Source organism: Etheostoma spectabile, chromosome 8 (genome assembly GCF_008692095.1).
Source record: "Etheostoma spectabile isolate EspeVRDwgs_2016 chromosome 8, UIUC_Espe_1.0, whole genome shotgun sequence".
NCBI classification, from domain to species: Eukaryota; Metazoa; Chordata; class Actinopteri; order Perciformes; family Percidae; genus Etheostoma; species Etheostoma spectabile.
In genome coordinates this window covers 21,120,174-21,134,965 of record NC_045740.1, presented here as the reverse complement: position 1 = coordinate 21,134,965, position 14,792 = coordinate 21,120,174, and the positions used below count along the sequence as shown (strand labels likewise).

The 14,792-nt window shown below is 40.1% G+C and overlaps 1 long non-coding RNA gene across 1 annotated transcript; it reads left to right on the top strand.

Moving 5' to 3' along the window:
* The first annotated feature begins 8,276 nt into the window (after positions 1–8,276).
* LOC116694305 (uncharacterized) lies at positions 8,277–14,458 on the top strand. The gene is made up of 3 exons (XR_004333103.1): positions 8,277–8,287; positions 11,931–11,936; positions 14,295–14,458. It is a non-coding gene; the product is annotated as an uncharacterized LOC116694305 (long non-coding RNA).
* Positions 14,459–14,792: the final 334 nt, after the last annotated feature.

Below are 14,792 nucleotides of genomic sequence, written 5' to 3'. Positions count from 1 at the left end.
CCTGTATGCAGCATCTTTTATGGGCTCATCTGCACAAGACTGGCTGCCAATAATGTTGTTTTGCATAGTCTGAAGAATCCAGCAATTACTCTTCTGCATTACCCTTGCATACTGTGACTGGTTTCCAACATTTTAATATGCTATACATGCAGCACATTTCTCACCATTTCTGATTGATTGATCGTTATGAGCGTGTCATGCCTCATTGGAGCTTAGGCCATATGGACATAGACATTACTCATGTACAGTGATCAACACACTTTTTTTGTTCATTACACATCTCTTTCCCAACAAGGAAAGCCTAACAGCAAGCATACTCTCTGAATCCTGACATATACGAAGATGGATGGTAATGACCAGCCTTTACGTGGCTGTAAAGTATGCAGCTGCATGGATTGCCCTCTCCTTCTGGCAAGTCATTAAGAGTGCATCATCAGGGTCTTCCTTCACACCTGGAAAAGCAGGTGCTGGGTCTCGACCTCGTAATGGAGTACAAGGTGAGCTCAAATAGTAGACAACTCCCCATTTGGGAAGTCCAGGATGCAGTGGTGTGTATGTGTGTGTGTGTGTGTGTGTGTAAAGCACTTAGAATACAGCTTGACACGACTATTCTGCAGAACTCATGCCAATTATAGACTAGGAGCTTGATAGTCTTATCTGTTTGATAGAAATTATTGAGGAAACACATCACATCCAACCAATCAGGTGATATTTTGCATGCAAAGTGTTATTGCCTCTCATGCTATGATAAATCTTTTATTTAATTATCAGTTTAAGGGGGGCTGAGATTAAAGAACTCGTTTGCATTATTAAGCATCAGACCACTCTGCAAGAAAATATACGTACTTCCTCAGAGAGCTAATGACTCAGTGGAAGAAAGAGCGCAACAAGACAGTGTCACATTTTACAGTATACCATAAAATGAATCAAGGGCATAGATTAAGTTGCTCTAAAACCGGACGGTCCCATGAAGACAGATTGGTGGTGTGATGAAACCTAGGTTTACGTGAGGAGACGAAGTAATGGCTGTTGATTCTCAAGTGTCTATTTGACATTGGTTGTGGCCCTTAAGAACAAAGCGCAATACTTATGCAAAGTACTAATCAAGTAGTATTAAAATTCACCATGCTTGCTTAAGTGCTTTCTTGGCAGATGTGGACGTTTACTATTGTGTGTGTGTATGTGTGTGTGTGTTTGTCAAAGAGAGTGAGAGAGACAGATAATAGTTCTCACCTCATTTTAAAATTGTCATTACACCGGCCTAAAGAAACATTCCTCATGTTGCGTTGAACAAATGCTCCCAATACTCCGCTTTCCTGACACGCATATAAAACAGCAGACCTGCGTCTGTAACCTTAAGCCAGCTATTTTCCATGGCATCATTGAGGGTAATGGGAGAGGACAACAGGGGGTGGGGATGTGACACTCATTGCATGCACCTCTGGCTATGGCAGGCATGCCTGAAGAGGTATTTGAAAGTGAACTGATTTCAGCTGCTGAAACTAGCGACAGTCCGTCACACCAGAGGCAAAGTAAATTTGAGAGAAATGAGTCCTTAAAGATAGTGTATTGGTCCTGACTGCAGGCAGTCAGCATCCATTTATGCTAATGATGAGGCACACAAACCAAGGTGCCTGCCTCAGGTCTTGCTTATTTCCTTTTTTTCCCCTCACCGCGCCGTTTCTCTGTGTGTTAAACCATTCTTAATTGATTCTTTTTATCGACATTCTTATACTCAGAACTGATGTGTTTTTCTCAGTTATACCTCAGTTCTGGCCGCTGTAATCACCCCATGCCTTTAAAAGGTCATGTTTTCATTTTAATTCTCTTTTTGAACTACTGTTTTATTTGATTTATAATGATATTTGACTAAATCTGATCTAATTCCACGATATTGAAGCATGACCCTGGGTTAACATCATAAGTTAATATTTCATTCTACCCTGCTGTAACTTTGGTCATTGAGACAGTGTTGATAGGCCATTATTAGTGAGTGATGGAGTGATTGCTAATGAGGAGGATAGAGTATGCTGCCAAGCCCTAGTTGATGAAGTGTGATAGATAAAGAAAGAAATTGTCCTGCTAATGTGTAATTGAGTTTGAAAAGACATCATCATCTTGAGGTGAGGGACGATAATAGATGACACCCTACTATTTATTATTGCCGCAGCTTTCAAGATATGAGAATTTTCATGTTTTCATGTCGCTTCCCTTTACGGTTAATAAGGGGCTTGACGAGACAGTCCTGCTGGTTAGTAATTTCACAAGTGATTGAAACGTGCGCAGGTGTTTTCTGTTTTTCAAAAAACTATTACATCCTGAATGGGACAGACAAGTTGATAATGCCATTTAGTTAATGAGTTAATAATTTGTGAATCATATAGCTATGTCTCAATGTGTAGGCTCCACTCTTCTCTCTCCTAAACCCCTTAGCACCACCATAAAAAATGATTAGTTTTAAATATGCAGGCGTATCGGTCATATTGTGAGACATGCATATGCATAACTATAGGACAGAGCTTAAATGCAGGATATATTTCTTTAAAGTCATTCATACACATACACATCAAGGTTATGCTGCATTTGCAGTTAAATCACACAAGCAGTGACCTCACCATTTTCTTTCTTTCATAAACAGCCACTTAGCTTGATTACCACCTACCCACTACTCTCCTCCGCTCGCAGACCTGTCAAAGGCTCTGCTGCTCCATTGTGACACTGTCTGGAAGATTAAATGTATAGATCACAGTTTCCAGACCACCTGAGTGGCAATGAGTTGGGATAGCATCACCTCCCTATCTGGGCCACGCCACAGTACACCGAGGTTCGAGACCAGCAGGAGTTGATCAGTCGGCGAGCAAGGCATTAATCTGCTGTGACACACTGACTCTCCCCTTGGAGGATGTCCGGTGCTGGGAAGCTGTCCAACAGCAGCGCCCAGCGCTGCAAGAGTAATGCAGGGTGTCAGAGAAGTTGGCATGGATGGGAGGGACAGGGTATGGAGGTGAACAGACAGAGGGAGGGGGGGATGCTGAGATGCTAGATCAGCGGAAGAGAGAAGAGGGATATGGGAAAGAATAAGAGGGATGGAATGGGGCATAGAGCTGATAAGGACTGGAAGTTAGTTTGAAAAGAAGCTGAGTGAAGCGGCAAGAGAGAGTTAAATCTTCGCCGGCTGGTCCTTGTCCTGACAGATTCTGTGGCAAGTGACTACACTATCTTTACAGGGATCAGAATCTTGTTATAGCAGTATTACAGTTTAGTGTTCAAATAGTTTATCAGTTACAGACAGGTATCAGTATACCATGCAATGATTTATCTCTCATTTCACAGAGGTCATTTCTCCCAACAAAAATACTATCGGTCCAAAAAATACAGATTTTACAATGTGTAGATTACCACCCTACAACTTAATCAAATGTGTTATTGTTTTTTTCTGATCCTATGAAAGCCCTTTTGTATTTAATGTATCCATAGTTGCATGCATTGTTTCTTGAAGTGGTTATAATAGATGTTTTTCTAATTCCAATACATGACATGACAAGGTGAAAGGGGTCACTCGTAGCGATGAACTGTAGAAAGTTATAACCAAAATCTGCAGCTCCTGTTGGCTTTACAGAGCTTCAAGTTTAACATAATTATTCTAATGGGGCATTTAGCAGCTAAAGAGCCAGATGTCTACTTCAAGAGTTGGTAGAAACCAAAAACATAGCCATTTAACGGTACAGAGCCATTTAACGGTACCATTTAACGGTACCATTTAACGGTACATTTAACGGTATTTATTTTTGTAAATAAGCAACTGTTCGCTAGTAGGTTTGCCATATCAAATTTAAAAATGACAATAAATGTGTCCACAATTTGTTTTCACTGGCCCCATATAAAAAAAAAATCAAGTTTAAACACAAGTAACACAATAATAATTATTCCTTTAGTTTGGCAGCTTGGCTCAGATGACCTCAAGTAGACATGTGTTGTTTGGCTGGGTACCATATAAGTTATGTTCCAGTTCCCAATTCCATATTAGCAATATCTTGTCACATACAAATGTAGTTCTCAAATTAAAGTTTTTTTTGCATATTATTGAGACGTTGAATAAAAAAACAAGAGTATTCAAAGTTAAAGGTGCTGTGATGAGCTATATTAGTAAACAGAAATTACCATATTTTGCAATGTATTTCCATTTCCAGTTCTTTGAATCAGTTCCTTTACGCCTGCTCAGAATTTGGGGAATCAGCAGTGCCAGTGGACTTTCAACCAATACATGAACCCCTTTAATATTCTGGTCCCCACAGGCAATCATCACAGTGTGGTGTCTTTTATGACAACAATCACATCCTTGTGTAAGATAGGATCCTTGATGCCACAGTTGATTTCACTGAAGTATCAACAAGCTCAATTGAAGGCATGATTGCATTGACAATAGTTACCATTCAGCATAAGGACACAATCAAAGCCTTTATAGAAAACAATATGAACCATTACAACAATCTTCTATTCTAACAGTCCCTACATCAAAACAGTTTCACATACAATTTGGATATGTTGTAAAAATCTAGTTTTACAAGTTGCATGTTGCAATTTGTGGGTATGTGGATTGTTGACTGACTGAAAGACTGATTCAATAACTGTAAGAGCAATGCGCAAAACATTTGATATTGAGCAAATCCTCAACCTGACTGTGGAAACATTGATGTTTTTTGTTTCTTAATATGCATGTTGTATGCATTTTCTATAGGTTAAAATTACAGAAATCACCTTGGTAAAGTGGTTGGAATAATGACAGCAAGATCCCTGGTCAATGACTCATGTCTGAAAGAATATGAACATGCATACATAGGCAGAGAGATTCATGTACATAAAGTAATTCTTTGTCTTTACAATTCTCTGTTATTAGCTTTTTTTAAGAACAATAATGTACATCGTAAAATAACTCCCCTCTGTACTTGGTTTAGATGCACAGGTGTGCAAGATGATACAATGTGTCTGTTTAATGGTAAGAGTCAGGACAAAAGTCCCAAGACATTGGTGGTGTATTAATGAAATGCTGTACTAAGTGGAGGGATAAATCAAATAGCTCTTGTCTCTAGAGCCCCTTCTTCCACCCCTGCCCAGTTTGTCTCTAAGGAATATTAAGCATAAACATCAAAGCAGAATTTACATTAATCTACCGCTCTGATGTTGAACTTTGTTCCAGAAAGTTTCTTTCATATGAAAATACCGGAGGAGTTCCTATGCGTCTCTGCATAATAATCGTCCCAGCCTCCAGTTTACATGATCAGTGTCCTGCACTGGAGGGGTGACACCAGGAGGACGGTGGGAGAGTAATGGACCAATGCATGTGCCATACAGGGGATCAGGTGCAATAAAGTCATGGTTGCTGCACTCCCCCAGGGCTTGGAAGACAAAGGCTGAAGACCCGCCCCACAAATGTCAGAGAAAGCACCTGCTGCCATGAATAACTAGAGAGATAACAGAGGCAGGACACATGCCCACCTGCTGGGAGGGCACGCACAGGCCACGGGGCTTCACAGAGGAGTGAAGACATTGAAGAAAACAGAGAACACATACACAGCATGGTGGTTAATTACCACCACATACTGCAACAACCAGAGATTTGCTTTTAAGGTTCAAAGTAGTGCTTTAAAAAAGACGTATTATGCTTTTACCTATTTTCAGTCATATCTACCATGTTATATTGTTGGATTTTCATATGACACGGGGCCACAACTTCAAATAATGAGATAAACGTATTTTAGAGAAATTCCTATGAGCTAAAACATTCAGATTTCCAACTGTTATGAACGCTCCGTTTTCAGCAGTTTTTTCTACTCTCTGCTAATTATTAACGTCAGCATTCTGCTAACTATTAAGTAGCTGCATGCTAATCTTGGCGGCCAATCCTGGTCATTTCTCCCCAAATTCTGGACACTTTACCCATGTGACATGTCCCTTGTGACATATGTGATATATTTGGTTTAGAAACCGTTATTGGTGATTTTTCGTGGTACAAAGTCCTGCTATATGCACCAACGCTCCAGCAGATACTGGCTATTGGCTGTGTCCCAAACCACCGACTTGCACACTTCAAACACTTAGTTTTATGTATATAGTGTAGATAAAAAGTCAGTGTGCAAAAAGTCAGTGCAATGAAAGTACCCGGATGATCCCATAAAAGCAGTTAAAAGTTCAGTGTGGAATCATGGACCCTACTCACACTAAACGGGCGCCATCTTGACTACAAAGCGGGGAGGGAAAGGACCAGGGACATCGACCGGCAGCTGATTGGACGAACACATCACATGGGTCTGGCTTCTCCCGGATTTCACAACCGAGCTTAATGGCGGCTCGAACGTGATCTTGAATTTTACAAAAATAGTTCACCGACACCTGTTTCTGAAAACATTATAAACAAGAAATAGGCCGTACAGTTGCTGAATCTGTCCGTTTTTTTGATTGACAAAGGTCAGTTTAATAGATTTTCGTCAGATTTTGAGAGGCTTCGAGCCGAGCTGACCGCTCGTCAATGTCCGTTGTAAGTGTTCCTTTTGGGACAACACTACCCATCGAAAGTGGGAACTACGGCAGTACGTAGTCAGTGCACATTAGCAGTTTGAAGGCTATCCTATAAGCCTCGGTGTGGACGGCATGGTGCTCTCAACGTGTAGCAAAAAGATCTTAAGTCCAGGCATTGATTGTCTTTGGGTGGTGTTCCCGTTTATTATAAAAGTAGAAAAAAGGGGTACTTCACATAAAATAGAACTTCACCTAGTGCTGATTAATAAAATGTTGCGGCGTGTTCACGGCTACGGTAAGAACCGTGTGTTCCCCGCCATCCATACCTTTCCTCATTGATTGCCACACCTGTAAATATACCTTATTCCCAGTGACTTACCACACCCAGTGCAATACTCCCCCAAGTGGCTAAAATAAATAACAAAATTAACCTAACTAAAAAGGTGGATACAAACGGCTCCTACACGCAGTGTACAGACGGAAGTATGCGGAATGAGACACAGCCAGTGAAACAAAACTAGAGCGCACCAGAGATTCCAGGAAACACTTTGGCCAATCAGAGCAGACTGTGCTTTTTTGGGAGGAGGGATTAAAGAAACAGCGCTCAGAGGGTGAATACAGGTGCACCAGCCGGGCAGTATGAGAAAAAATAAGTGTTTTGTTTAACATTAAAGCATGTAAACATATTCTAGTAAAAACACAGAATGCAAGTTTTATCCTGAAAATCCTATATAATAGTTGCCTTTAAAGAAGTAGACCAGCCAATACCATTGCAGTCAAATGCAATACCAACATTGAACAGGTCTCAGCAACAAGGCTTTACACTCTAAATTGTCCTTCATGGTGTTACCAGAAATAACTCTTCTAATTGAAGGGTGTAAAATTAATTGTGTAGTTTATGGAACTCATTTAATATTGCCTGGGTCGGAACCTGCTGGGAGGTACAGATGTCTGAGATTTTTTGAGGTAATCCAGCAATTTCAGAGCACCTACTGATAGGGACAAAGCCTGTTTTCGACAGTGAAGTTACTGAGGATAGTGTGTAGATTTTTTTTTAAATAACTCTAAGATAAGGAAGGAAAAGAATTTAAATACAATTATGACTTTAGTTTGGTTCCACCAAAATTAAATTACTTCACAATCTGCTAATACTAATTTATCTAAAGAGTGTAAAATTCCCTATTGGCAAAACAGTGAATTTTCCTCTTAGTGTTGTCATTCGGAAAAGAACATTACATTTGCAATTTGTGTCAAAGAGAGCGAGACATGACCTTTGTATTATGCCCTTTGCAGAAACTCTTTGTCCAGAACTATAAATCCACACAAACACAAGTCAGAAAAAGCATAATAACGGTAATTTTCACAGCACAATGCACTTTTTTTCAGAAATCACATCTGGCCCACAGTTACATGCTCTTGAATTTTAATTTCTTTACTTAGGTTTCCCCTTTCACTTTCAGAGTGCAGAGAAGGAGTTCCAGTTCTAGTCACGTTGTCATCCCAAATGGGATTCTTGATATGCAGTCAGGAGTGAAAGATAAAAAAAGAAACACATTTAAGCAACATACAAGGCAACAATACAAAGACATGAGTACAAAAATATTTGGTTTATGTAATACACACAACCTAATTTATCACCACTGGAGCAATCTCTAAAAACCCATTTTCCTAAAATAAACTAAGACAAACTCATCCACCACAGGCTCATGCTGAGATTCATCTTTACGGAGCAGGCTAATGATGACCGTGTCATCAGCTAACATCCGAATGTGTCTATTCTCATGCTGGCTTCTACAGTCATTGGTGTAAAGAATGATTATCAATGGGGACAGGACACAGCCCTGAGGAGAGCCCCTGGAAGAGGAGCACTGCTCTGACAAAGAGCCGTTCACCTTAACTCTCTGAGATCTACATAATCAAAAAATCTACAATCCAGTCGACAAAATTTCCATCAAGATTAAAAAAATAAACAGTTTTCAGGCTAAAATATGTGGCTGGATAGTATTAAAAGCTAATGAAAATCCATGAATAAAAGTCTGGAATGAGAGCCGGGACCTTCCAGGTTCTTTTACAGAAAGTTAAGTAAAGTGATAAAGGCATCTTTTACCCGCATCCCTGCCCTGTGTGCTAACTGCATGGGGCCCAGAGTCCCCGCCCCCACACCATATTGACCAGTTCCCTTTTGACCAGCCTTTCCAATGTCTTAATGACCAGTGAAGTCAGTGCCACTGGTCTAAGGGGTGCCGCTTAGGTTTTCCAGAGACATTCTAGAAAACCTCAAAAAGCTGTTCTGAACAATGCTCAAGCAATCCTCCTGGAATAGAATCAGGCCCCATGCTCTTATTTGGCTTCACTCTTTTAAACGCTGCCTTAAAATCATGGGCATCAAACATCTGGCTCGGCTTTGGGGAAGAGGAAGACTCTAAGTTGCTCGGTGAACTAATGAGTATCGAATCTTTAATAAAAGGAGTTTCAGCTAGATCTTTGTTGCTATCAAAGCCTGCAATACTAACTGGCTTGTTTTCAGTATTGTAATGCTGGCCCGTTATTTTCCTCATTCTATGCCACGTTGCCTTCAAATTGTTGGTGCTTGAATTTTCCCCAAGCTTCATTTTTATACTGTAACTGGGTGTCTCTTAATTTGCAGTCTGACCTCTCTCCTTGCTTACTTTTTTCTCTCGTCACCTTTAGGAAAGGCCTTTTTTTTTTGTTAAACACATTTTTCAGAGATTTAGTGACCCATGGATGTTATTAGGGTATACTTTAACATACTATTTTAGGAATAACAGTATCCTCAAAAAATATCGGCATACGATGTCATTGAGTTCATCAATATCTTTGGCAGAATCCTCAAAAACAGTCCAATCAGCGCAATCAAAGCATCGCTGTAATTTAGAAACAGCATCGTCCATCCAGACCTGACTTCTTGTGTCTTCACCTTTCCCTCTTGAGCATTGGCTTGCATACAGGGGTGAGATAGATGGTGCTGTGGTTATCTAATGGGGTCTAGAATAAGCTTTATATGCTCCTTTTATAGAACTGTAACAAAAGTTCAGAATCTTATTTTGTCTAGTTGGACAGGTGACGCACTGGTAAAGAGTTAGGGATTTGCTCAGTTTACGGTTGTTGAAATCCTCCATTACCAAGAACAGGGCATCAGGGGAGAGGGACTGGAGACATAGTGTCAGTCTGTAGACAGTGTCAGCAACAATTCATGTATTACTATCACAAACAACTGGGAAAATTCTCTAGGGAGATAAAATAATCGGACAGAGACAGACAATAGTTCTATGTCAGATGTGCACATGGACTCCCTGATTGTTACATTATTACACCACTGCTGATTTATGTATATATAGACTCTGCCTCCCTGAGATTTTCCCATGGCATCCACATCCCTGTCCAGCCTGACAGGCGCTCCAAAGCCGCCGATTGTCATGTCCGGGTCAGAGTCCGTAGACGTGAGCCATGTGTTACTGAAGGCTGTTATGCAAGCATTTCTGTACTCGTGTAAATAACTAGTATTAGCCTGCAACTCCTCAATCTTGTTCCTGAGTGACTAAACATTTGCGAGGATGATAGAAGGGTGTGGTTTGTGGTGGTGCAGTCCCCGATAGCGTACAGTAGAGATGCCTCACAAAGTGTTAGCTTTCTTGCCTTGGTTCCAACTTTTAGATAGCTCTTTTTAGAGTCATTTGATTGTGGAGTGGGTTATTTTCTTGTGTTCCTTGTAAAAAAATATTACATATTATTTCTGTCAGCATGACACACTAGCGCAAGTCTTTGCTCAAATCTGCTTGGAAAACAACACCAAAAATAATGCGCTCAGCAAGTAAATTATCAACCTTTCAATGCCATATTCACAAATATACTTTTTTTATTGTGACGCGGTGTTGTTGCTTTTACTAATTTGCCATTTTTTTGTAGCATAAGATTCTGAAATACTTTGTGAAAGCATGTGTCTCACATTTTTGACAAAGAAAGTCGGATCCAGTGAACTGACTCTACATCATGAGTTATAAAGTAATATGAAGCTAAGGTTGACTGGTAAACATTTGCCAACATTAGCCACTAAACACGTGAAACTATAGGGACAGAACCCCAAAGTGCTAAATGTTTTTTATTTTAGTATGAAACAGAATAGGCCATTTGTTGTTGTTGGTTCAAAAGTAACAGCCAGCTATTCGACCTACATTTAGTGTGACTGACACAAGTGTGGAGTGGCAACCAACCATTACCAAAGGAGTAAAGTAACACAAAGGTAATTTTGGGTTAGGCTTTGTTCAATTCTCTCAATGCGCTGAATTACAACTTGAAAGAATTATACAGTAAAATACCACTAAGGGTATTCATTTTCTCTGTCTTTGGTATTCTACAATGCAATGGTTAGCCTGCCAAGGCTGTGCTTGGAGCAATGTGGTTTGCATTGAGAGAGTGGGAGGGCAGATGATGATACATTTGGCAGCGGATGTGAGATTTTACACAGGTGCCACTACAGAACTCCCACCACTGCTAATCTAAAACCTTGCAGAACACCCATATTGACTCCATTAATTGTTTGTTTCCAGCAAAAAATAGCAATTCACCCTTCTCTGTAATTACTTCTGACAGAATCCCCATTGTAAAGGAAGATTATGTGTGACTTTCATTGCTTAAAGGTTGGGACAACTCTTGACAGTCAACCAGTGACTTCAATAGCAATTTAGTAGGAACATGTGTTCTGGTAAACACAATCTACACAACAGTGTACACCTAAATATAGCACCAACTTTGGTTGTAGCCGACGTTGGGTGATGTTGACCTTGTCTCTGTTGCTGTAGCCAGACAGAAATGACCCAAATCATAAGAGGTGTATTGCACAGTAAATTACAAAAACAAAACCTGAACTCCAGCTGCCTGCTTGGGGCTTTTTGCTTTGAATTCCACACCACACGCCCTCAACAGACCACCAGCATCTATGTGTTTATGTAATGCATAAATGTACGCCACAAACTGTGTGAGGTACATGAGGAAAAAGTTGGGAATACACAACTTCATATCTTGTTCAAGGTGCATTAACTTGTCCAAACTAGCCTAAATATGCTTCAAATATGTAAATTTTAATTACAGTTAGTAGGGGTGAACAATCTCACAATCCAATCTTTGCAGAGTCCATTTTGGCTAGACAAATAGGGGTGCTCACTGTCTGATTTTATGTATTACTACCTATTTTCTCCCAGTAACTTAATTGTTAAAAAATATACAGTAACATATGTGCCTACTGCTGTAAATATAAATGTGAAAAGAAAAAAAGCTTTTAATAAATCTTTTAAAAGTATGTTAATAAATCCAACCACCCAATGAAGTTGCACTTTCCATGATCCTTGTCCGATTAAGGAGGGATTCAAACCTTCACTTAAAATGTCTAGGAAAAGAAAAGTGTGGGTGCATTTTGAAATACTAAAACATGATCCAAAGTAAGATGCAAGTTGTGTGCCATTGCCTAATACAGGAGCACAGCCGTTATCCAACGCGCAGCCCACGGCATGATCCGTTTACACCAGAACTTATGGTGTTATATGCTGGGGGAAGCCGAGACAAATGTTGCGTTTGTGGCAGAAAAGTGTTCTGACAAGAGGATTGTAAAAGAAGTGGAGAGCAGGACAGCAGCCCTTTGCTCTGTTTGCGTGCTTCAAACCTCTTTTAATTGATATTCTCCACCCTTGCACCACTTATACAATAAGAAGCTACTCTTTTTATGTCTGTGTCCTGATCAGTTGTATGTCCCCCCCCCCCCCCCCACATGATTTGACGATCACTAAGTACTATGTAAATTCTTAATCGGGGACAACCCCAATTGTTACTATACTGAGCATATTGCAAATGTTTAACTTAATTTATACTCAACTTAATTGATACTGTTTATTGATCACCATTAGTGAAATTACAATTTACACTCTGTTTTGTTAGAAATAATTACACAAAGGCCTGAATTACACACACGCACACATACACACATGCTCAGGACCTATTCATGCACAAATGGAGAGATGTCAGAGTGAGAGGGCTGTCAGTGCTGGACCAGCGCCTTGAGCAGTTGGGGGGGCACGGTGATTTGCTCAAGAGCACCTGTGCCAAGGAGGTGAATTGGCATCTCTCCAGCTACCAATCCACACTCTGTACAGTAGTCCGTACTGAGACTTCAACCAGCAACCCTCCGGATCCCAACCTGACTCCCTACTGACTGAGCAACTACCTCTCCTGGTTGTCTGTGGTATTTTAAAGCAAAGTATTTTATTACAGGTCTCATACAGAACACCGTGATCTTGGCTGGACAGCTCTTGGGCCCTTAACTCGACAACTTCCACATGTGGATGGTGAACTCTGATGCATTCACCAAAGAAATCCAGACCTGCACCATGTTGTCAAACTGTGGTCATTGAAGTTAGTCTAAATTTGCAAGGAAAAACATGCACAGATTAGAATAACTCCAGCCTGTCTAAGTAGTAAGACACCAGTCAGTTCTCCAGCTGGCTTCAGCCCAGGAAGGTTTTGTTTGCTCTTATATTTGCCCTGCACAAGTATGAGCTAGGCTGACTATTGTACAAGGCACATTTGAGGATAAAGTGTTAATTTTCAGCCCAGAGAGTGAGTCATGACTTTGACTGACAAGTTGTAAAGGAAATGGGCATAACAAATATGCAACACACCTAAATAATACACAGGGAAACAATCACTGCTGTATGCATGCTTCAGATGGGAAGCGATTAGGCAAATACAAATTCAGAATAGTCAATTTCTCAAATAAAATTGCAGAAAAATATATATGAGGCTCATTGCTATGTTATCTGTTATCTGTCACAGCAGCGATTCACAACCCTATGCACAAAGACCACATGGGTGGTTGGCACTTCATATTGAGTACAAACTTTGCAAATACAGCCTGATGGTGAAGACAGATAGGGGTGCAGAGGGCAGGGGGGGCACCATAAATCAACATCTATCTGAGCTGCCACATTTAGTTTGGAGTGATGTCTCCTCAGCATCCCAAAGGCACTGGATGACAACTGGGCATGATTGCATGTTTCACAACAACATTTCTCAGAGAAAACATTATTTCATTTCTCTCTGTCGAGTTGTTCTTTCTTTTTTCTTAGGAGTGGCATTGCATTAAATTGACTCATATTGACGTTTTGGCCTCAACAGCAGCGGTACAAATTAAAGTATGTCAATATTTTACTGAGTCGACCTACTTTGTATGACGTGTTATTGTTGAAAACTATTCTTTCACCATTGTGTTCAAGATTCAATATTCAAGATTCAAGATTTCTTTATTGTCATACCACGGTACACTGTGGTACGAAATTACGTGCAAAGTTCACAGCTTAAAAGAATACGACAAAAAAACAATAAAAAACACTGTGGAAAAGTCGAGTAATTAGTTATACGAATTAGAATAAATAAATGCTCAATTGCTCATATGGGTGTGCAGAACATGTAGAGTGATAAATATTAATATACAACGCCTAAAATAACAAAACACAACAACTAAAAAAAAAAACTGAAAAAAACAAATATCTAGATACTAGAAACATACAGTTGGGAAAAGTATAAATATCCGTATTTAAAGTGAAATAGTGCGGTAGAGAATAAGGTCAGTCAGAACAGATACTAAGTTCCAAACAGATTATTTTGTACATGAAGAGTATACAGATTGATTGGACTGTTTTAGTGTGTTTCCTTGTATGTACTGTTTGTATGAATTGCGTTGTTAATGGTAAAAGCAAAATGGTAAACAGACTGCATTTATATAGAGCCTTTCCACCTTAACGGACAACAAGCTTTACAATTTGCCTCTCATTCACCCATTCACACACACACACACACACACACACAGACACACACACACACACACACACACACACACACACACACACACACACACACACACACACACACACACACACACACTTATACACTAATAATACACACTAATGGTGTCAGAGCTGCCATGCAAGGCGCTAGCCTGTCCTACGGGAGCAACTTGGGGTTCAGTGTCTCGCTCAAGGACACTTTGACATGTGATTAAAGGAAGACTCTACCTCCTGAGCCATAGACATGCACATAATAAGATCAAAAAGCACAGAGGTTTATCAAGTTTGTGGATTGAGGTTTGTTAAAAGTTTGGTCAAACCTTAAGCAGTGACGTGTATCACAAGGCGAGCTTAGTGGGTTAGCTAATAGTCTTTGGGCTCGCAGTGGAATACTCCACCAAAACCCTTTATCAACCACTTAGG